The sequence below is a fragment of the Furipterus horrens genome, unplaced genomic scaffold (genome assembly GCF_987537825.1).
Source record: "Furipterus horrens unplaced genomic scaffold, mFurHor1.1.pri manual_scaffold_3, whole genome shotgun sequence".
In the NCBI taxonomy this organism is placed as follows: Eukaryota; Metazoa; Chordata; class Mammalia; order Chiroptera; family Furipteridae; genus Furipterus; species Furipterus horrens.
The window spans coordinates 15747664-15771220 of record NW_028327173.1 but is presented as its reverse complement, the minus strand read 5'-3'; the positions used below and the strand labels follow the sequence as shown (position 1 = coordinate 15771220).

General features: G+C 43.9%; 1 non-coding gene across 1 annotated transcript; it reads right to left on the bottom strand.

Annotated features, from left to right (window-relative positions):
• Window positions 1-16105: 16105 nt before the first annotated feature.
• Window positions 16106-16208, bottom strand: LOC150014373 (U6 spliceosomal RNA). Its single transcript, XR_016510218.1, has one exon. It is a non-coding gene; the product is annotated as a U6 spliceosomal RNA (small nuclear RNA).
• Between the last annotated feature and the right edge of the window lie 7349 nt (window positions 16209-23557).

The window sequence follows — 23557 nt, the reverse complement described above, 5'->3', positions numbered from 1 at the left end:
GCCCACACAGAGACCCCTTGTGGAGTGCTCTGGCCTGGAAGCTACAGCCAATAGCACTGCTTTTGTTACGGTAAATGGAACCGGGTTTCAGGAGAACAGTACCTCTGTGACAGGAAAGAGGGGGACAAGCGGAAGGCTCCTCGGGAAGGCCTGTAGGTGAGGACGTGAGGATGTGAGGACGGTGGGGATGCACTGTGCACACGGGGGTGACTCTTAGGGGCCTCCCAGGCTTTGGAGACAAAGCCACTTCACTTCACTGGACCTCAGTTTCCTCCTCTGAAAAATGAGTGTGTGTGTGGGGGGTGCTACCTCATGCTGTGTTATGATGGTTTAATGAAATACTGAAGGCGAGACTCAGCATGCATCCTGGAACGACGCCCATGCTACAAATAAACCCTGTGTAGGACCTTTCCCAAGTGCAGAGCACCCCCACTAAGAGCCCCAAACCTGGGTAGTTGCATTAAACCCTCACAACATCCCAGGGAGCACGGGAAAAATTACTATCTTCCATGTTTTACACAGGAGGAAGCTGAGGTACAGGTCACTTGCCCAGCGTCACCTGAGGCCAGAACACGTGCTCCTGACCACTGTGCTCAGTGACCATGCTTCTCTGCCTCTCTTGAGAGGGGTGAGGGATGAAGACAGTTATTGTTTTGTTTGTAGGAAGGACAGAGATGGCAAACCAGCTGGAATTAGCGCTCTGGCTTGAGAACATGTTCATATATCTTCCTCATGTCACGGTCTCATTAGATGGCGTCTTCTACCGCCTTCCGGATATGCGGTGAGGGCCTGAGGGCCTGCTTCCCCTGCCCGTGAGCTCGGCGTGCAGAGGGAAGGGCGGGCAGCCGATCATATTTTATGCCAAGAGATTATGGGTTGATCTCACTTGTGCTTAAAAATTTATAATGTTCCCATCCAGACCTTTCCATGCATGGCACGTTCCTTCAATAGTCCACCATGGTTCATAAAAATGACTCATCCTTATGCCACTTTCATGCCACAGACCAGGGGAAGAATCTTCCCTGGAATGAGTAAGGAAGCTGCCCCACTGGAATGCTGGGGTGTGTCCAGAGCTGGACAACTGAGGATTCATGTCTCTGCCAATGACTTGGTTCCCAGGAACCATGCTCCCACTTTGTACCAAGTTTGCATTATGCTTTTGGGAGCTCCCGGCATCTATAGATATCAGTGATGACTCTGTCATCCACCTTTTTCCTGCACAATTACCAAAGGGCAGTGCTGATATAAAGAAGTCTTCCTTTTCTAAAATGATGTTTTGGGGCCCCAAATTATTTGGTATTATATTCCGAATATAATTTAGAAAATTATAGTTTCTAAATATTTTCTGAAATTTACTCCCAATGTTTCTAAATATTTCTAAAAGGTATAAATTCCCTTTCCAGGCTCAGTAAGGATATCCCAGGCTGAACAGGACAGGTCTGTTCTGGATGTTTAAGTGTCGTTTTGAATCCTGATTCAGATAGAACACCTGGAGAAGGCAACGTGGCCTGGGTGGATCTAATATTACACCAATGGTTGACCCTGGAAGTTGCTTTTATAAAGCAAGTGACAAGTCACCTTGTTCTTCTTATGAAATCAGAGGGAAGGATTACCTTTCACATATAGAACATCGCTGCCTTTTGGCAAATGGCACCATTGAGCCAAATGAAAGCCATGCTTTTCTTGGCTCTTTGGCCACTAATGTGAAAAGTTTTTATTCTTGCTTTTGGAGACTTTTTCCAGGAGTCACTACTATCTTGACATCACTAACCCCACTAGCACCTTCATCTTCCTTATCAATCACAGCCATTTTTTTTTTTAAGGGTGGAGGCACAGAGGGACAGAGTGGCATGTCATGCCATCCCCCCCCCCCCGCCGCCAGGCTCTTGGCTGCAGTGTGCACTGGATAGAACTTTTCAGCAGACACAAAGCCAGACCACAATTTCCCTTATGTTCTGAACAAATTTAAGCTCTCATCTGAATTTAGAGATGAAAAATGCCATCTTGCAGCTCATTCGTGAGGACTGGAGATGACGTATGTAACGCATGCCTGGCACCTAATCACAGTACTATCGTTACTATGATTTCCAGGCAAACTTGGTGTTCACAACAGCGCTGTTTTCCTTTCACTTTCATTGAGCAAGAATTGACATACGGCACTGGATAAGTTTAAGGTGTACAGGATAATGACTTGACTTATATGTATTGCAAAATGATTACCACAATAAGTTTAGTTAATATCCATTAACTCATACAGATGCTCATAATAACATTTATGTGTATATATTAGCGGAATTAAAAGTTCTAAATAGTGCCTCCGTGATGGATCAACTTCTCTTCAAAGATCCAAGAGCTTTATTTTTAAAGTTTTTATTTTGACATCATTATAGACTCACATGCGGTTGTAGGAAGTAATATAGAAAGATCCCATATAGCCATCACTCAATTTCTGCCCAGGGTAACATCTTGCTCACCTGTAGTACAATATCACAACCAGGAAATCAACATTGAAAATGAACATTAATACAATCCATTGACCTTCAGTTGTCACTAGTTTTACATGCACTCATTTGTGTGTATGTAATATATTTAATTCAACCAGCATTTTAAAAAAGATTTTCTTTTAACTATTTTTAGAGAGGGGGGAAAGGAAGGGGGAAAGAGAGGGAAAGAAACATCAATGTGTGAGAAATAAATCATTCGATTGCTTCTTGCTTACTGCTAGCAGGGCACCTGGCCCACAACCCAGGCATGTGCCCTGACTGGGAATCAAACCTGTGACCTTTCAGTTCGCAGGCTGGTGCTCAATCCACTGAGCCACACCAGCCAGGGCTCAACTAGCATTTTATATTATAAATAAAGCCAAGATCTAACATTTTGGTCAAAGAAGCACTTTTTCATTTTCTAAAGAATGACTGGGTTCTGATGGTTTGTCCATTTCCCTACTAGCTAGTAGGCTTCTCTGGGGAAAGCCTTTGTCTTCTGCATGTTCTGTTCCCACAGCTCTGCCAGGGGCCCCTCAAGTGGACAGCAGTACAGCAAACACTTATTGAGCCCCTGCTGTGTCCATGGCCGTGTGTTCCGAGTGCCTTACCCTACAAGGCACATTCTGTCGTTACTATTCCCACTTTACAGATGAGGAAACAGAGGGTTAGGTGCTCCGTAAATGCTTCCTGAATGAATGACAGCATCTGCAAGAGATCTGCCAGCCTTATGATACCAGCATTGGTTGTTTGGGTTTTTCTTATCATGGGTTCCCAAGGTCCATTGCATCAGAAAAGAAATGCTACTCATTAATTCCTTAAACATTTTCCTGTCTTCTGGAAGAATCATGTACTAGTTAAGGGCACAGGTTCCAGAATCAAACTATGTGAGCCCTCCTCTCTTTCTCCTTCCCTTCCAGCTTCTCTAAAACTAACTAAATAAAATCTTTAAAAAACTATGTGGGCCTAAACAGTCAGGTAGCTGTGTGACCTTGGGCAAGTAACTGAAACCCTCTGGGCCTCAGTCCTCTCATTTATAAAATGGGAGCAGCAATAGTACCTGCCTCGGAGGGCTGAGGATTAAGTGGTGTGTGTAAGGTCATTAGAGTAGGGCCTGGCAGCATTCAGAATAACACCTGTTGGCGATCAGCTTCTGTGCTCTTGGCACCACCAATTCTGAAGGCCTAAATGAGGAGCAACTTGGTACCAATTTGTGGGTCATTCCCTGGTTTTAATTAAATTTTCTATTCTCCCCTATGCTTCCCATCACTGGACTGGAAGACTTGGGGTTTAGGATTGGGAGTTTGTTTGGTAATAAAAACATTTATCTTGGGAGAGCTGTTTCGGCCAATGCTGGTGGCTCCTTCCTCTTTCCCTCCCTGCCTCTCTTTGTCTTGCTCATTTTCTTCCTTCCATAAATATTAACTGAGAGCTTGTTAGGCCTGGTGGATGGGGACAGACACAGCGATAAGCAGAAACTGGCCTTGTCTCTGCCCAGATGAAGCGTGCAGTCCAATGGGAGAGAGAGCCCTGGCTTAAATCATCGCACGAGGACAGCGACATCACAGATTCAGTAAGGGCTGCTGTGAAGAACAGATGTAGGGATGTGCCAGAGATTCCCCCACCTTGTTTTCTGCTTATGGAAGGGGCAGGTGCATAGCCTGGAAGTCAGCAGCAGCAGCCAGGCTGGCAGCCACCTTTTGACTAGGCCACTCTTGAAGTGAAGCTGGGAAGAAGGTCCTGAATTACAAAGTAATGATCATAGCTGACAATTGCTATTTGCCCAGCCTTGTTCTAAGCACTTTCCGAATATTAACTCAAGTAATCCTTACATTAAGCTTATCAGGTTGCTGATACTATCATCCCATTTTATAGATGAAGAAACTGAGGCCCAGATTCAGTAACTTGTTTGTGCACGTGGAAGGTGCTCAATAAGCAGTGCATGCACAGCTGAATTTCTATTTGGTGCCCACTGACAATGGGTTTTCTTTTTTTTTAAAGATTTATTTATTTATTTTTAGGGAGACAGGGAAGAAGGGAGAAAGAGAGGGAGAGAAACATCAATGTGAGTTTGGCTCCGGCACACTCCCTACTGGGGACCCGGCCCACAACCTGGGCATATGCCCTGACTGGGAATTGAACAAGTGACCCTTTTGTTTCCAGGCCAGCACTCAATCCACTGAGCCACACCAGCCAGGGCTGACAATGGGTTTTTATGGGTATTTCACATGTTGAAAATCCAGAGGGCAGATAGTGCCTGTAAAAGCTCAATTGTACCCCTTCCCCTCCTTAAGTCTTTCCTCTTCTAGGAGACCTTTTGCAATTAAAAAGAGACAGCATATGATAGATGATGGCTGCTGTCATTCCCAGCATTGTGCTGGGCCCTGCACTGGGCGATTTATACCAGTATCTCATATATTGACATGTGTCTCAGTCCCAACAAAAGCTTGTTCCCCTACGTTGGCAAAACAAACAAATGGACAAACAAACAAACAAACCCAAATCCATCTAAGGCTGCAGCCTTCTTCATAAGGGGCAGGTTCCAGCCACTCCCTCATTCTCTCTTTTTAAACAACTTTACTGAGGCATAATTTACATTCTATAAAACTTATCCTTTTTATGTGTACAGTTCAGTGCTTTTTAGTAAATTTACTGAGTTGTGCAACCATCACCACAATCGAGTTTCAGAACATGTTTTGCCACCTCAGAAAGATCCCTAATGCCCATGTATAGTTAAACCTTTATTCCCATTCTGAGCCCCAACACAACCACTAATCTCCTCTCTGTCTGTCTACATTGGCTTTTCCTGGACATGTCATATGTATGGAATCATACACTCACTATGTGGTCTTGTGTGTCCAGCTCCTTTCACTTAGCATGATGGTTTTGTGGATTACACATGTCATAGCAGGTGGTTGGTTGTTCATTCCTTTTTATTGCTAAATAAAAAAGATACGAGGGGTGACCCCCAAAACCCAGAATTTATTTATAAAAACTCGTGTATTTATTCTTAGATGTTTAAACTTCAGTCACCTTCAAATACTCTCCATCTGATGCAATACACCTATTGAGATGTTTTTTCCACTGCTCAAAACAGTTTGGAACTCGTTGGTTTTGATGCCTTTTAGTGCTTCTGCCATTTTTTGTTTCACCTCTTCCACATTGGCAAAACATTTCCCTTTGAGGACATTTTTTAATCCAGAGCAACAAAATAAAATCACCTGGGGAGAGATCGGGCGAATAGGGAGGGTGGGGCATGGGGGTCATGCTGTTTTGGGTCAAAAACTGCTGAACGCTCAGCATGGTGTGAGCAGGTGTGTTCATAAATTACCCATCATGAAGTGGGCAAACACACCAAAAGAGCCTTCAAAAAAATTAACTGAAGTTGAATGCAGCCTCTCACAACAACGTCAGCTGGTGCACTGATACACATGGGTTCCTAGAACACTCACCTAGTGGGGGAAGCTTATACTATAAGGGGCCTGCCCCCCAGAAGATAATTCTGTTTTTTGGGGGGGTAGCCCCCTCATATAGTACACTTTGTTTACCCAGTTATCTGTTGATGGACTTCGGGATTATTTCCAGTTATGTGATATTGTGAGCAAAATGGCTATGAACATTTGTGTACAGTCTGTGTGCGCATATGCTTTCATTTCTCCTGGGGAGATACCTACCAGTGAAAATTGCTGGCTCATATGATAAGTGCACGTTTACCTCCATAAGGAACTGGTTTCCAAAGCGGCTGTACCATCTTACATTCCCCCCAGCAACGGAGGAGGGTTCCAATTTCTCCCCGTCCTCGCCAGCACTAAATGAGGTCTGTCCTTTCCAGCTTCTCTTCTTAAGGAAAATGCCTACAGTCGACATTTATAGAAGCCTCACCATGTGCCAGGCGCTGGGTGGGCTGCTCCCCAGGCCGTGTCTTTAGAACGTTGAGAGCAGGAGTCCTTGTCACACTCAGTCAGCAGATGAGGGGACTGGGGTGTTTAGAGTGAGATCAGTGGTTCAGGTCACAGGTGTGGAGACTGCAGGGTGTGTGGGTGTCGGGCCCAAAGAGAGCAGAGGGGAGAGCAGGCTGGGGAAATAAGGTGGGGCCTGAGGGGGGACTACTGGGCCTGTCCCCTTGAAGCCTGAGGTCCGGTGGACACAGAAAAGTCAGGCCAGAACGTCCCCTGCACAACAGTTAGGAGAGACTGGGCATGACTCAGGAGGACCAGCAGCATCCATGCTGGCCCCCGGAAGCCCCACCCTCCTGAGTCTGTTCCGGGGAACAAAGAGGCCCTCTTTCCTCCATCCCCAGCTTGGAGAGGACCACAGAATGGGTGTCCAAAGGCAGCAGCATCCTGTTCTCCCCAGGGTGGCCTCTCACCTGGCGCCTTCTTCCGGACTCTGGGACCGTCAGTCATGACAAGATCCGAGGAGGAAAGTTCCTGCCCCGGAGGCTGGCAGGTAGGAGGCGGCCTGCTCTGTGGCCCTCAGTAAATCACCCTGTTCATTTGGCGTCTCGCTGATTGCAATTACAATCCTTCAGGCCCGACACAAAATCATTGGGCTGGTAAGAGGAGAGTACCTGGGTAATGCGTTTAACAAAAATTAACCTGGTTAAGCCCGGACTCTATTGAAAATGAGAAAGTGTGGATGGGCCTAATCGATTTGTCCACAGCCCAATTTACTACAGAGCTGGCTTTGGATTTCAGTTAAGTGGGCCGACCCGAAATGAGGGATACTCATTTTATTAAATTACTCCTTCAATGTAGAGTTCAGATTATGGTGGAGCTGGGTTTGTGTCAGCCGTGGGGGCTGGTGGAAGGTGCCCGTGTGTGCCTGCCCACACTTGCACCCATACACCTCCCCTCACCCCCCCCGCCAAGTGTGCACACAAACCTTTGCAGAGTGAGAAGAGTTAGGAAATATTTATCCTGCACTCGGGGAGCTGAAAGTATGGATTTGATCAAGCACTCATTACTCTCCACCCACCGTCACTCCCCACCACCTTGGCCTCTTGACAGATAAATGATGTTATTTGAAGGTATTCTTGAAATTTCTGACAGAGACTGTTTCTTAAGTGCTTTTAGAGCAGGCCTATACTTTGTAATACTTGTCATATTCTGGCTAGTAAACTCCTGGCCTCTAAAAGCCGGAACCTTACTCTGTTTCCTGAATATGAGGGAATAGGTCATTAACTGTGAATTTCAAATGAAGCAGATTTACAGTATATATCACAGAAATATGTTTATGAGAGACAGCAAATACCAAGGAATCCATGGAGCAGAAAACACCAAGAACCCAGAGAAAGGTCAGCTGATCTGGGGAGCAGGTTTTTCTTTCCTTTTTCAGGGTTTTGTGGCTGATTTGACCAAGTTGGGTGTCTCTTCTTCCAGGTTCCATCCCACTCCCACTCCAATGTGGAGCCCTACTGGGTGATGTCCCTGGAGATCTTGTCCACGGAAATGCCACTGTGTGAAGGTTAACTCGGGTCATTTGAGCTCAGAGGAGGAAGGGGAGTTGGGGTGGGGTGGATTGAGGAAATGGGCAAGAGCTAAGGGAAGCTCAGTTGAGGCTGACAGTCAGTGTTAGGTGTCAGTTTTTACCCAATTATTTAATCAAATACTAATCTAGCTGTGAAGGGATTTTGTAAATGTGGTTAACAGATGTGGTTAATCAGCTGCCTTTAAGTAAAGGAGATTACCCTTGATAGGGAGGGTAGGCCTCATTCAATCAATTGAAAGCCTTAACAGCAAAAACTGATGAGAAATTCTCCCCCAAGGCTGTAACATCAACTCCTGCCTGAGTTTTTCAGTCTGTTTGAAGATTCCAAACTGTTGCCCTGTCGATTTTTGACTTGCCTGACCCCATCATTGTGTGAGCCAATTCCTTAAGATAAATTCATCCAGCCATTCCTCTGCCATCTACCATCCACCCATCCTTCTATCCATCCATCTATCCATTCAGCTATTTATCCTATAATTCTGAATATAACTGGTTTCTGGCAATAATTCCTAGAGCTTTCCCCCTCATCATTTCTGTGCATCTTCTTCACTTGCTGCCATATTGAAGAGGCAGGAGAGCCCCCTCTGAGTGCTTTGCACAGCACACGCATGTGGGGGCGCCCAGGGAGCAGCAGCTACTTTCGCTTTTATGATTCCTGCCCGATTGACTTTCAGTTCTTCTCGGGGCTGACTGCACTTGTGGCAGTTACTACTGGGTGCCCACCCAGCAGCCCTCACCCATCTTCTTTTGCAACTGAGCCCTGGTTTTGATCCAGCAATAGGGTGCCCAACTCCGTGGACTGGATTGTGATTGGTCTTTACAAGTCATGACACTTCCACCCCTCTTGGCTGGTGATGGGTATTGGGGTGTGCATGTGACCCAGTTCTGGCCCAAGAGACATTTGGGGAAAGCTGCCGGAGCCTTTGGAAAAATGATCCCCTGACTAGATAGGCCCACACAGTGGATATGCCCCAGGGCCCCCTTTTCCTTTCACTGTTTTGATTTTTAAAAAACTGAGGTATGAACAAACAGCTCAATAATTTTTGCTTATATACCCACATAACCGCTACTCAGATCAAAATATAAAATGTTTCCAGCACCCTAGAGGGCTCCCGCATGCCCCCTCCCGGGCAATAGCACCTATCAGAGGTAACCATTTTTCTGACTTGTATCACCATAGTTGTCTTGTCTGCTCATATAAGTGGAATCACCTTGTGTATCTTCATTTAGCTTCTTTTTTATAAGACATTTCTTTTTAAAGAGCAGTTTTAGGTTCACAGAAAAATTGAGAGGTAGATACAGAGATTTCTCCGATTCCTCCTACCCCAACACATAAATGACTTCCCCATTATAATATCCCCCACATCAGGCTCTTTTGTTAAACAGCATTATCCATACTGTTACTTAAAGCAATTCTTTTTTTATAAAAAACATTTTGTTTATTTATTTTTAGAGAGAGAAAGGGAAGGAGATAGAAAGGGAGAGAAACATCGATGTGTGAGAGATACATTCATAGTTTACTTCTCACACACTGCCAACTGGGGACCTGGCCCGAAACCCAGGCATGTGCCCTGACTGGGAATTGAACTGACAACCTTTCAGTTTGCAGGTCAGCACTCAACCCACTGAACCACACCAGCTAGGGCAGCAATTCTTCATTTTTTAATATTTTTAATTGCTTTGGGATTTCCATTTTATGAACGCATCATAATTTTTAGTTGTGAGTTTGTTTTCATTTTAGTGTTCATAGTTTTGATCTTTTTCTTAAGTAAGTCTCTTTGACATTTCATATAATAATGGCTTGGTGATGATGAACTCTTTTAGTTTTACCTTGTCTGAGAAGCACTTCATCTGCCCTTCCATTCTAAATAATAGCTTTGCTGGATAAAGTAACCTTGGTTGTAGATCCTTGCTTTTCATTACATCGAATACTGCTTGCCAGTCCCTTCTTGCCTAAAAGTTCCTTTTGAGAAATCAGCTGATTGTCTTATAGGCACCCCTATGTAGGTAACTCTCCACTTCTCTCTTGCTGCTTTTAGGATTCTCTCTTTATCTTTCACCTTTGGCATTTTAATCATGATGTGTCTTGGTGTGGTCCCCTCTGGGTCCAGCTTGCCTGGGACTCTCCGTGTTTCCTGAACTTGTATGTCTGTTTCCTTTGCAAAATTTGGGAAGTATTCTTTCATTATTTTTTCACATAAGTTTTCAATTTCTTGCTCTTCCTCTTCCCTGTCTGGCAACCCTATGATTCGGATGTTGGCACATTTAAAGTTGTCCCAGAGGTTCCCAAGCCTCTCTTCATTTTTTCAATTCTTGTTTCCTCATTCTGTACTGGTTGCCTGCTTTCTTCTTCCTTATGTTCCATATCATTGATTTGAACCCTGATTTCCTTCCCTTCACCATTGGTTTTGTGTGGATTTTCCTTCATTTCACTTAGCTTAGCCTTCACTTATTCTGTTATGCGTTTGCCATACTCAAGCATATCAGTCAAGCCTGTGAGCATCTTTATCACCAGTGTTTAGAATTCTGTGTCTATTAGGTTGGCTATCTCCTTGTCACTTAGTTCTCCCACTGGAACCTTGATCTGTTCCCCTTTTGGGCCATACTTCTCTGTCTTCTCATCTTGACAGGCTCCTGTGTTTGTTTGCTTCCACATCCCAGGTAGAGCTGTTGCTCCTGTTACATTGTAAGTGGCAGAGCCTTAGGGATTCGTCAGTACAGGGCGACCTGTTTCACTATGTTGTGGTGCTGGATTTGGGGGAAGGGTCTGAGAAGGAATAATGCCGCTTGCCCAGCACTCACCCCTTTTCCAGGCACTTCTCCCACTTCCGCACCGGTCTGGCGCCCCTCTAGCTGCTGCCCGGGCCATCTTACCCAGAGTGGGTGAGTCTGTGAACGTTCTAGGACCGTGGGGCCCTTTAACCAAGCAGACTCTGCTGAGAGACTGGCAGTTTCTGCCTCCACCCCAACCCCCACTGGTCTGCACAGTCAGAAGCAATGAGGCTTGATTTTCCCGGTGCTGGGACCGTGAGCTGTGTGGTCTGGTGAGAAGCTGGGAACATTCCCAGGTGTCCTTCCTGACTTTTAAAAATGTGTAACTGTGCTTTCTGCCGGCCTGCTGCTGCCGCCGCTGCTGCCACCACCACACTGCATCCTCTCTGCCCCGGCTCTGCCCCTCCTGCCTGTCTGGATGAGTATTTCTTCTTTATATCTTTGTTTGTTGGACTTCCATGCAGTTTGATTTTCTGGAACTTCTGGTTTCTAGCTTTGAGGTAGTTGTATTCCTTCTTAGTTGTGGAGGGAGACACAGTGTGTCTGTCTAGGCCTCCATCTTGGCCGAAAGGCACATCATAATTTCTTATTCACAGTGGACATTTGGGCCGCCTTTCCTGCCTTGGACAGTGTTGCGGGAGGAGGTAATGCTTGAAGTGATGGCAGCCATATTGCTACTGTGAAGCAATAAGAATTCAGTTCAAAGCTGAGAGCTGACCAGCTGAGGATGCCAGAAAGGGAGGGGAGAAGGAGCAAAGGTCCTTTTGGAGCTATTAAACCAACCCTGGGACTGCTTTTCTTTAAACTTGTTAAGCCAATATAAATATCCTCATGTCTTAGGCCATTTTTACTCAGGTTTTCTATTGTTTGCAATAAAAAATATTCTAACTGACAGAGAATTCAGACTATCCTTCCAGACATGGGTCATGTGGCACCTTTCCCATACAGCCTTCTTCAAGTACTCCAGCCCACCTGGGCCTCTCTCACTTCAGCCTCTTATAGTCCTAGATGCCCCACCATTAATCACGTGTTCTCTCACACCATCCAGTCACATTTTCTGTCTTGCTTTTCTGATTTCCCCCTACTAGAGAATATTGGAATTGCTCATGGGGCCCAGAGCAACAGAGCTGAGGCTTTGCAGATTTAACTTTATGGTTTGACTATTCATGGGCTTCCAAGAAGGTCTACCACATGTGGTCATTTACAACATGGCTTAAGGAAAAACTGGAATCCATTCTGCAGGGCTGACCTGCCTGAGTTTATCAGTCAGCCAGGGAGAGCATCCTGGGCACCCCCCGCCTTTGCCACCTACCTCGACTTGATCCCTATTTATGGTGGTGCAGACATTTTGTGCTGCTGTGCTTAAATCTCTCAGTGAAGCCAGCTGGCCCAGCTCAGATCCCAACTTCTTCAAGAAGCCTTTCCAGACTTCCTCTCCAATCACATGATGCTCCCATCCCCAGCCATGACTAATGCCACCTCTGAACTCCCACGGGACTGCACTTGTACCTGGAGGAACTTCATTTAGTCCTGTGTTCATTCATTTACTCAGTACATATTTATTAAGCACCTATGGTAAAGGACTATTCTGAGTCCAGGGGATAAAGCAATAAACAAACAAGCCCAGGTCCTGCCTTCATGGAGGGTTTTGTCTAGTGGGGAGAGAAACAGTAGACAGGCCACAGATCAGATGATGAGCATGCTGTGATGAGAAGATGTGACAGAAAGCGGAAGGAAGAGGAGGGTGCTGGGGGCCAGTTGATATTTTAAGCAGGGTTTTCTGGGAAGACTTCATTGGTAGGTGATGGCACGAGCTGAGTGGGAACTGAGGAAGGGTGTTCCAGGCAGAGAGAATGGAACAGCAAGTGCAAAGGCCTCTGGGTGTGTTGAGCAAAGAGGCCAGTGTGGCTGACATGGAGGGAGAGAAGCAGGCAGTGGCAGGAGATGAGGACAGGTCCTATAGAGCCTGGCAGGTCAGGTCGTGGTATTTTAATTTTGTCTCTGAGTGACATGGAAGTCCTGGAAGGCTTTGAACAAGGGGGTGACATGACCTGAGTTCCCTTTTAAAAGCTCTCTATTGCTCTGTTGAGAATAACTATAACAGTGGTGCCCTGAGGGGACAGGTGAGGGGACAGCAGGGTGTCTACTTAGGGGATTGATGAGAGACAGTGGTGCCTGGGCCAGAGCTGTGGTGGCAGGTGCTTAGAAGGTCCTGGAAGGCAGTGTGCTGTAGTCTTGAGGCCAACGCTCAGGCACTGGGGCCTTGTAGCTTGCAAACCTCAGTCCCATCATGGCAATAGTCACTTAACCTCTCCATGCCTTAGTTTCCTCATCTGTGGGACGGGGATAAGAGCACCTACTTCACAGAGTGAGGTGGGCCACCCCCCAACGCCCTTGGCTCGGTGGAAACTCACTGTCCAGCAGCGGTCTCAGGATCACGGATGAGAGACAATAAGTAACCAAACACTGTATTTTGTCTGGGAGGAGGAAAGGTGGCTGATCTCTCTAGGAGAGAAAAGCCCCAATCAAGCCTTCTAAGCTCCTTTTATTGAGAAGGATAACCAGGGGATACAGAGGCAGGATACACAAATCATCAAGCAATTTGAAATGCTTGGATTACTGTTAACAATCACTGGTTACTAATAACAATGTAAGGAACACAGTGAGCATTCTGGGTCACAGTCCACTAGGCTTCCTGGCACTATATGGACATCAAGCGAATATACCTTCTGGGTACTTGATGTTACACAGTGTCTATTGCTAATTGAAGAGCTAAGAAAAACAGAGCAAGCCTCAAAGCAGGATGTGCAGTCTTTAAATCCAGCCCCCACAAGGACCCCCTGAATGGGCTTTTGGGTCATGTTCATCTCCAGCCTTCCCGGTCTTCCGGTCAAGACTTACAGGCCTCCTTGGGGGCTAGGGGATAGCTAGCTTGCAGCAGGGCTACAATTCCCGAAACCATGCAGGGCAGTCCCCTACAACAGAGTCATTGTGAAGATTAAATGCCTTAATATGGAAGGTGTTTAAACAGTGCCTGGCACACAGCACGTCTGATGTGTGCAAAGGTGAAACCAGCCGGACTCACTGTATTAGTCAGGGTTCTCCAGAGAAGCAGAAGCAACAGGACACACACACACACACACACGCATGCACACCCGGAGATTTATTTATTATGAGGACTGGCTCCCGCTATTACAGAGGCTGAGAATTCCCATGGCCTGCCGTCTGCAAGCTGGAGACACAGGGAAGTCAGTGTTGTGACTGAGTCGAACTTGAAAGCATAAGAACCAGGGAGCCGAGGGTGTGAATCCCAGTGTGAGGGCAGGAGATGAGATGAGATGTCCCAGCTCAAACAGTGAGGCCGTCCATTGTTCTTCAGGCCCCCAATGGACTGGGTGCCACCCACCCCCTTAGGGAGGAAACGCTTTCAAAGAAACACCCAGAAATAACGTTTAATCAGAATACCCTGCGGCCGGTCAGGATGATACATAAAATTGGCCATTACGCTTGTTAATGAGTTAGATTTAATAAAAAGGCCCAGGAAGTTTCCAAAGTTTTAGTCCTATTACCTGGAAGAATAGAGTGGCTGCTTCCTGAGGTGGGAAGACTATGGGAAGTAAATTTTAGACAAGTCTGAGATACCTGCTGTCCCGCAGGTGCCCATCCATCCCTATGTACCTATCTTTATTTGAGGAGGCATTTAGGAGGAATTGAGGAGGAATTTAGGACTTTAGGACATTCGTTTTGAAGGGAACTTTAATTTCATGAAGTCCAAACTCTTCATTTTGCTGATTAAAAACAAACAAACAAGCACGAGGCTCAGAAAGGAAGTGACCCACCCAGAGTAACAAGGAGCATTGTGATCAGGGTGGGGACTGGACCCTAAGGTCTCCCAGCTCCCACCGCCTCCTCTGTGGCTCTGACTGCGTTTAATCACAGCAAAACTGGTGAGCCTGGGGCTGAGGCTGGAGGTCTGTCCCAGAGGGTTCTCTTGGAGGCCCAAGGCACCCACCACAGCCAGGCCTGCCCCGGGGTTGCTCTGTTCCTCTGCTACCCTCTCATTCTTCCTGTGCCAGCCCGAACAATGCTCCCTGGTGCAGGGGTCGGCTGTTGAATAACAGCTCTCTGGTGGGTTGTTTCTAGGGTGTCACAGTAAAAATCACTACCATCTGTTGAATGTGCCTGACACTGTACTTTGTACCCTTGGGAGGTCAAGGTCAGGAGGCCATTGTCTGCCCAAAGAGCCTCGCTACTAAGTGGTGCACTGGGAGGCCTGGCCCTTGTGTCTGCATTAGTCAGATGGCCACTTGTGCTTCTGGGAGGGGCATTGGACAGGGAGTCCAAGGATCTGAACCCGCTGTGTGACCTCGGCCAGCTGTGTGACCTCAGCATACCTGGCTTATCTTCAGCATATCAGTCCTGGCCCTGCCTTCCTCCTGATGTGCTGTGCACATGGGAGTTGCTGGTGCCCTGTGGTTTGTCGCTTCTCCTGATGACCATCCAGCTAGTGCCTACCAGCTACTGCCAGTGTCCTGCCTCCACCTCCCTCTTCACTTCTGAGGGGTGAAGTGCGCCATGACCAGGGCTGGGCTGTGTGCTGTGGGTGGCTGGTGGGAGCTTTGAACTCTCCTCCTTGATGTGGGGACTGGAGGATCAGGCGAGGATCCTGCTCTGCTGGGCCAGGAGGTGCCCCAGACAGTGATGCCTTTGTGAACCCTTCCCTGGGGCATCTGCCCACAGAAACCTGTTGGCTCAGAACTGCCTCTTAGAGAGAAAGCAGCCTTCAGGAGAAGGGAAACAATAAGCTTGTCATGCTCAGGATAGAGCAGGGCCTGGGCGGAAGCTGGCACTGGTGGGTTGGGAGACCAACTCAGGAGCCCTGTTAGCGCTTGAGGAAGGAAGGGCGTGTAGGCTGGTAGGGCGGAGGCCTGGGGAATGTGTGGGAAGGGTGTTGTCTTCTGTGGCTCTATGATCAAATCCCTACCTAATTCTCTCATCCTGTGCCACCTTGTCCTTTGCTTTCTGCTTTCCAATGCACACTGGCTGTGCTTTAATCCTGCCTCAGGGCCTTTGCACATGCAAAATTCCTGGCCTGAGATTTTAATTTTTCAAATATGCAGAACATTACAGAACATAATCATTCAGATAACCTGGGTGCCCATCTCTGAACAGACATTAACATTTTGTTACTTTTGCTTCAGAACACTCTCTTTTATTGTGGTAAAAAATTCATAACATTAACTTTGTCATCTTAACCATTTTGTGTATATAGTTAAGTAGTGTTATTTACCTCGTAGAGCGGTAGAGCTCTAGAGCATTTTTATCTTATAAAACTGAAACTCTTTCCCCATTAAACACTACAAAATATGGAATGCTTCACAAATTTGCATGCCATCCTTTCACAGGGGCTGTGCTAATCCTCTGTTGTTCTGGTTTTAGCACCTGTGCTGCCGAAGCCAGCACCAAACACTTGATTTTTAACCATTCCTATTCAGAATCCAAAAGATAGTACAGGGTAGGCAGTGTCCTCCCTTCAAGCACCTTGTTCCTCTCAGTAGAACCTAACCGGTACTCCTCAAGACTGTCAAGGTCATCCAGAACAAGGAATGGCTGAGAAATTGTCGCCGACTAGAGGAGGCAAAGGTGACTTGACGGCTCTATATAATGTGGTGTCCTGGATGGCATGCCAGAACAGAAAATGGACGTTAAGAAAAAACTAGTGAAATTAGAATAAACTGTGGCGTCTAGTTAATAGTAGTGTACCAGGGCTGATTCCGTAGGAGTGAAAAATGGACTATACTAATGTACCATTTTAACAATAGTGTAAACCGGGTGAAGGATGTACAGGAACTCTTTGTACTATCCTTGCAATTTTACTGTAAATGTAAAACTATTCCAAAATAAAAGGTGTTTTTAAAGGCAAGGGGCAGAAGAATAAATATTAATGCTATCATGTGCATATACATATATAATACATTTATATTTGCATATGCACAGGATAGTTCAGAAAGTGTATTTTAGAAACCAATTACATCAGAGGCCTCTGAGAGGAATAAGATGCTTGAAGGCCAGGGAGGGGAGCACATGGCTTGATAGCTCATCTCTTTTTAGTGCTGAATAGTATTCCATTGTCTGGATATCCCAGTTTAGTTATCCATTACCTACTGAAGGATAGATACCTTGATTGCTCCAATGTTTTAGCAGTTATGAATAAAGTTGCTGTTCCAGAAATTATTTTGTTTATTCATTTGGATTTTCTACATAGACAATCATGTCATTTGTGAAGGAAGACAATTTTAATTCTTCCCACATGCTTCTCATTTCCTGTTCTTGTCTTATCGCATTAACTAGTACTTGTAGCATGATGTCGAAAACTATTGTGAGGGGCTCACCCTTACCTTATACGTGAGCTTAGTGGTAAACTTTCTCACCATGAAGTGTTTTTTGTTTTTGTTTTTGGTAGATGTTCTTTATCAAGTTCAGGAAGTTTCGTTGAGAATAAGATCATGTGATTTTCTTCTTTAGCCCATTGGTGTGCTATTAATTTTGACACTCAACTCGTCCCTAATTTAGCCAGTGGGAGTCCTTTCAGGCTGCTTTCTGTTTTTATGATATGCCCTCATCTGTCTTTGAATATTTCCTTACATTCTGGCATAACAGTGTTCCCAGCTCATTTTATACTTTTCCTGTCCCAGCCCGGGAACAGGCCACATTCCCAAGGAGCTCTGGTTCTGTTTAGTGGAGAACAGATTTAGAAATCAAGATCTGGGCCCTCGGTGTGCTCATTGCCATTTCGGGTGGGGGTGGTCGCAGGTGCTCGCGGGCATCTCATTACATTTTTATTTACTTCACCCTGGTCAGGGCTGCTGTACTGTGCAGGGGTCCTCCTCACCATGCCGCTCTGGCCATGGCCACCCTGCCCCTGTGAGACAGACACCCTTCCTTTGCTGGGGCTTCAACACCTGTTCAGGTCACCTCCTCATGTGGACGTCCTCCTCACCCCTCTCAGGCTCTGACACCCACTCAAGGCCACTCTTCACCTGTCGTCGCTCTCCACCACCACCCTTGCTTGACCCTATCTCACCTGGGGGCTCTTGACTAAATTACTCAGAAAGGGAAGGGCAGGGAAGAGGAAGATGAAGAGGAGGAGGAAACTAAAGTGCACTTTTAAAGCATAAAACCCCTACAAAATTGCGCACAAATGATAGGCCTGAAGTTCAGTGAATCTTTACAAAGTGAACTCATTCTTGTAACCACCAGCCAGAAGGGCTGCATTCTAAGGGGTCGGTCATTCAGCTACTGGGTGGAGAACAGATAGAAAGGGGTAGAGAGTGGATGCAGGAAGCATTACTGTGGGCTAAGGTCCAGGTGAGAGGCCACAGGGTCTTATAGTAGGGAGGTGTGGTGAAGGGTGCGAGGTGGCTGGATTCAAGATTTATTTGAAGGGAGAACTCACAGAATTTGCTCCTGGATTAAATGGGGAGAATGAAGGAAGAGAGGACCCAAGGATGACCCGGGAAGTTTGACCTGAGACGTGGGTAAGCGGATGCTGCCACTGTTGAGATGGGGAAGATTCAGAGAAGCTGTCCCTTCTCCTGAGGAAAATCACGTGTTCTCATTCAGGCACATTAGATTTGAGATGTTGGTAAGACGTTCAGGTGTAGAGGCTGAGCAGCGGATGGGGCTACCAGACCGTAGTGTCCCAGATAGGTCTGGTTGGAGCTATCAATGTGAAGGCCATCAGTGGACAGGTGACATTTAGAGCTGTGCATTGGGTGAAATCACCCAGAAGTGAGCATAGATGGAGAAGAGATCTGAGAGAGCTCACAGCCTTGGGGCATTTGAGACTTGGAAGAGGGGTCAACAAAGTGGCCTAGATATCAGTTTCCTCATCTGTAAAATGGGTATAATACCTCTCTGGTGGGATCATTAAGAATTGAGTTGATATATGTTAAAGAACCTAATGGGTAATTAACATTAACTTTTCCATTTCCCACTCCCTGCTAATTTGCCTCCCGCTCTCTTCATTGTCCCAGACTCTCCCGTCTCTCTTACTGCCTTTGCGTGCCTCTCCCAGTTTTTCTCATCTCCACCTTGCAATACGCTCAGTGCAGCAACCATGTGACCTCTCTTCCCTCCTTTCAAAGAGGACTTACTTGCAGAATTCCCCTCCGTGAACTAATGTTGCCTCCTCCCTTCCTCCCCATCACCTACTGCCCAGTTTAAGAACAATAACTTTACCACTATTTTTAAAAAATATTTTTATTTATTTATTTTTAGAGAGAGAGGAAGGGAGGGAGAAAGAGAGGGAGAGAAACATCGATGTGTGGTTGCCTCTTGCCCGCCCCCAACTGAGGATCTGGCCCACAACCCAGGTATGTGCCCTGACTGGGAATCGAACCAGCGACCCTTTGGTTCACAGGCTGGTGCTCAGTCCATTGAGTCACAACGGCCAGGGCACCACTATTTTTGCAGTCCTGTGTGTGCCACTCTCTTCATCTTATCCCCTAGACTCACTCCTTAGAGGATATGGATATGTTTCTAAAAATAACTATTGTCTGCTTCTCGCGTTTTTGAACTTTATGAAAATGGAATCTTGTCTTCTTCTGTGACTTGCTTTTAGTATTCAGCATTTTGTTCTGACATACAGCTGTATCTCTGCATGCAGTTGTGATTCATTTATTTTTCTCTGCCATATGGATATTCTGCAGTTTATTTATGCATTCTACAGTTGATCAACTTTCTGGTTGTTTCCAGATTTTGCTGTTACAAAGAGTGCTGATATGAGTATTTTGCCTGTCTTCTGTGATGCAGATACAAGAGTTTGTTAGAGTAGGTACCTAGGAGGGATGGGATGTCTGCTTCATAGAGAATGCACATTCTCTGTAATGCAACATTGTTTTAGGAGTGTGAGTACCAATTTAGGCTCCCACCAGCAGTATATGTATTCTTTTTAAGATCAGGAATGAAGCAAAAGTATCCTATGACCACCTTTGTTCAATGCTGTACTGTCCCACAATCTTGATTACACTTATGATTAGACTTCTTGATTTTATAGTAGTAACACATTACAGTTTTAATTTGCATTTCTTGAACACCAGTGAGGTCGGACATCTTTATGTGTTTCTTAGTCATTTGATTTCCTCTTTTGTAAGAGGCCCGCTTTAAATCTTTTGATAATTAGATTGGCTTGTAGTTCTTTATGTTAGCCTGACTATGGGTAACAAATGTCTTTTCCTAGTTTGTGATTTGTTTGCACAATCTTTATGATGTAGGTCGATGAAAAAGTTCTTATTTTAATGTAATTAAATTTACCATTCTTTTCTTTTATGGTAAGTACTTTTATGACTTGTGTAAGAAGTCCTCCTATCCCAAAGTTATAAAAATTATTCTCTTTGTCTAGTAAAAAGCTTTATTAGTCTTTAATCTACCTAGGACTGATTTCAGTGTATGGTGTGAGGTAAGGATTCAATTTCATTTCTCCCCTCCTATATGTATAACCAAGTGTTCTAGGAGCAATTATTGAAGAATCCATCTTTTCCTCATTGATCTACAATGCCAAGTTGGTCAAAGCATGTTGACATATGTGTAGGTCTATTTCTGGGCTCTCTATTCTTTCCATTGATCATTTTGTCTATCATTATCTTAGTACTGAATAACTTTGAAATAATTTGTGATATTTTTAGACACACCCCTATTTTGTTCTTTGTTATTGTATTTTTTCCATTATCATTTATCTGCCTTGTACCCCCCTTCCCACCTTGTTTTTCTCTTGAAGTATCTTTGTGTTTTGTACTTTCACATATATTTTAGAATCAACCTGTATGTTCCACAGAAAGAATTCTACTGTGGGTTTGATCAATTGAGAGAAAAAATATACATGGTCTGTTCAGAAAAAGTCCAGCCATTGTTAATATACGAGAATGGTTTACATGACATCAATGTAACCTGGAAGCCAAGGAGAGTGGACTGGAATGCGCATGTGTGAACAATGACAACTTCACTGTACTAGTAAATCGGGGTTGGTAGACACCATTGAGTGAGCATGTGTGCTGTGTGGCCATAGCATTTAACATGACTGAGTGAGCAGAGCAATGAATCTGCATCAAATTTTGCATTAAGCTTGAGCATTCCTTCACAGAAACTATTCAGATGATTCAGTAGGCTGCAGCTATGGGCAACTGGTGACTGGCAGCTTCCGCATGACAACACACCTGCTCATGCATCATGTCTCCTGCAGAGTTTTATTTTGTGAAACAGCCCCACTACAGCCCAGATTTGGTACCCTGTGATTTCTGGCTTTTCCCCAAATTAAAAGTGCCTTTGAAAGGGGAGAGATTTCAGATCATCAATAAGATTCAGGAAAATACGACAGGGCAGCTGATGGCTATTGGGAGAACTGTGTGAGGTCCCAAGGTGCCTACTTTGAAGGGTACTGAGGCATCATTGTCTTGTGTACAATGTTTCTTGTATCTTGTATCTTCTTCAGTAAATGTCTCTATTTTTCATATTGTACGGCTGGACAGACCTCGTATTTCTTATTGTGTCCATGGTGACGCTCTCCATTTATTTAGAGATTCTTAATTTTCTCTACAAAGGCCTTGCATAATTTCTGTCCTTTGATGCTAAATTTAGCACCAAAAAATAAAAAATAAAAAATTTTAATGGTAAATTTTGATTGTATTGTATTATTAAACTTAAATTTCCAAATTTTGTTGCCAATGTTAAAAAATGCAATTGAATCCTATAGATTAACTATGTAGTCAGCAATCATTCTTAACATTCTTTTATTAATTCTAATAATTTGCATATAATTTTTTATTTCTTTACATGATAATGACATTCTTTTTCTTCCTATTTATTGCATAAATACATTGGCCAGGGAGTCTAGTATAGTGATGATTAGAGGAGTGATAAAGAGGCCATATCCAGTTCATGATCTTAACATGTTTGTTGTGAGGTAGGTTTATTTCTTCTTTTTCTCATTTTCTCTCTCTCTCATTTTCATTTAAAAAATTGATAGATTTCCTTTACTTATAGTTCGCTGTTTTTTGAAAAAAATAATGAGTGTTGAATTATAACAAATGATTTTTCTGAATTACTGAGATAACTGGATTATTTTTCTTTTTAAATCTGTTAATATAGTGAAGTATATTAAGTGATTCATAAAATGTTAAACCAATCTTGGATTCCTGAAATAAATACAACTTGGGTCCAATGTATTTATTTCCCTTTTTATTACCAATTGCTGAGTTTGGTTTGCTAGTGTTTTATTTAGAGGTTTTCATATATGTTCATGAGTGTAATTTTTCTTTCTTAATTTAATTGTCCTCATTAGGTTTTAGAATTGAATTATACGTAACAAAATGAGTTGGGGAGTATTCCTTCTCTTTCATTACTTTGCAGTAGTTTGTATACATTTGAAAATATTTATTCCAAACATTTTGCTGATAAAACCATTTCTGTTGATCTCTTCCATGTGGGATGGTTTTTATTGAAGCAAAATTCTTTAATAATTTCAAGATTATTCAGAATTTCTATTCCTTCCTGAGTCAGTTTTGGTAATCTATACTTTTTCTTGAAGATTTTCCAATTTATCTAAGCTTTCAAGTTTCTTGGCATGTAAGTTTATAATATCTGCTCATTATCTTTTTAAATCTCTACAGCATCTGTAGTTATGCCTCTTTTTCATTATTATTTGTCATTGTTTATTTTTTTAAATCAGGTTTTACCAGATTTATTTCCTGTTAATCTTTTTTCTCTCTTAGCATTTATTTTATCACAACTTTTTATTTTGAAAAATTTCAAACCTACCAAAAGTTGCAAGAATAGTACAGCAAATGCTTATTTATCCTTTACCTAGATTCACCAAATATTAACATTTTACCACATGTATGTTCTCTCTCACACTGCTTTTTATTTTTAAGAACAATTTTAGTGTAAGTTAGAGATACCATGACACTTTACCCTGAAGCCATTAAGCACATATTTCTTAAGAACAAGGACGACATTCTCCCACAATGATCACACTTGGGAAATTTAACATTGATAAAATATGGTCATTTAATATTATAGGCCATATTCAAATTTCTCCATTGTTACAATAATGAGTTTTATAGCTGTTTTTATCCCTTTTAAATCCAGGATTTAACCGAGCAATCTGCACATTGCACCAGTAAAATACATTTAGTTGTCCTGTCTCAGCTCTTATCTACAACAGTTGGCCAGCCTTTATTCAAAACCTTTATGACAGCAGTTTTGAAGGGCTCAGAACAATTATACAACATTCCTCTATAGCCTGAATAATAGTCTCCCAAGGGTGTCCATGTCTTAATTTTTGGGACTTGTGAATATATTACCTTATGTGGCAAAAGAAACTTTGGAGATATGATTAAGGGACTTGGGGAGGATGAGAGTATCCTAGATTATCCAGGTGGATAATGTAATCACACAAATCCTTAGAAGGGAAGAACCTTTACTGGCCAAGTTGGAAAGAGATGAGATGGTCATTATTTAGTGCCTTCATTATTTTTTAATAACAAATTCTACATTGAAGCCTGTTTTTTCTGATGTTAATATAATTACCTATCTTTCTCATTTAGTTAGCATTTGCCTAGAAAATCTTTTTTTTTTTTAATTCTCCTACTTTAAACCCTCCTGGGTACTTACGTTATGTGACTCTAATAAATGACACTTACCTGTATTTAAAAATATCTTCCCTGAAAACTGGGATTTTAGATAACCAATGATTTATTTGGATTTTTTTTTCTCTATTTGTTTTGTCTTTTGTTTTTTTTTGTTTTTTTTTTCCT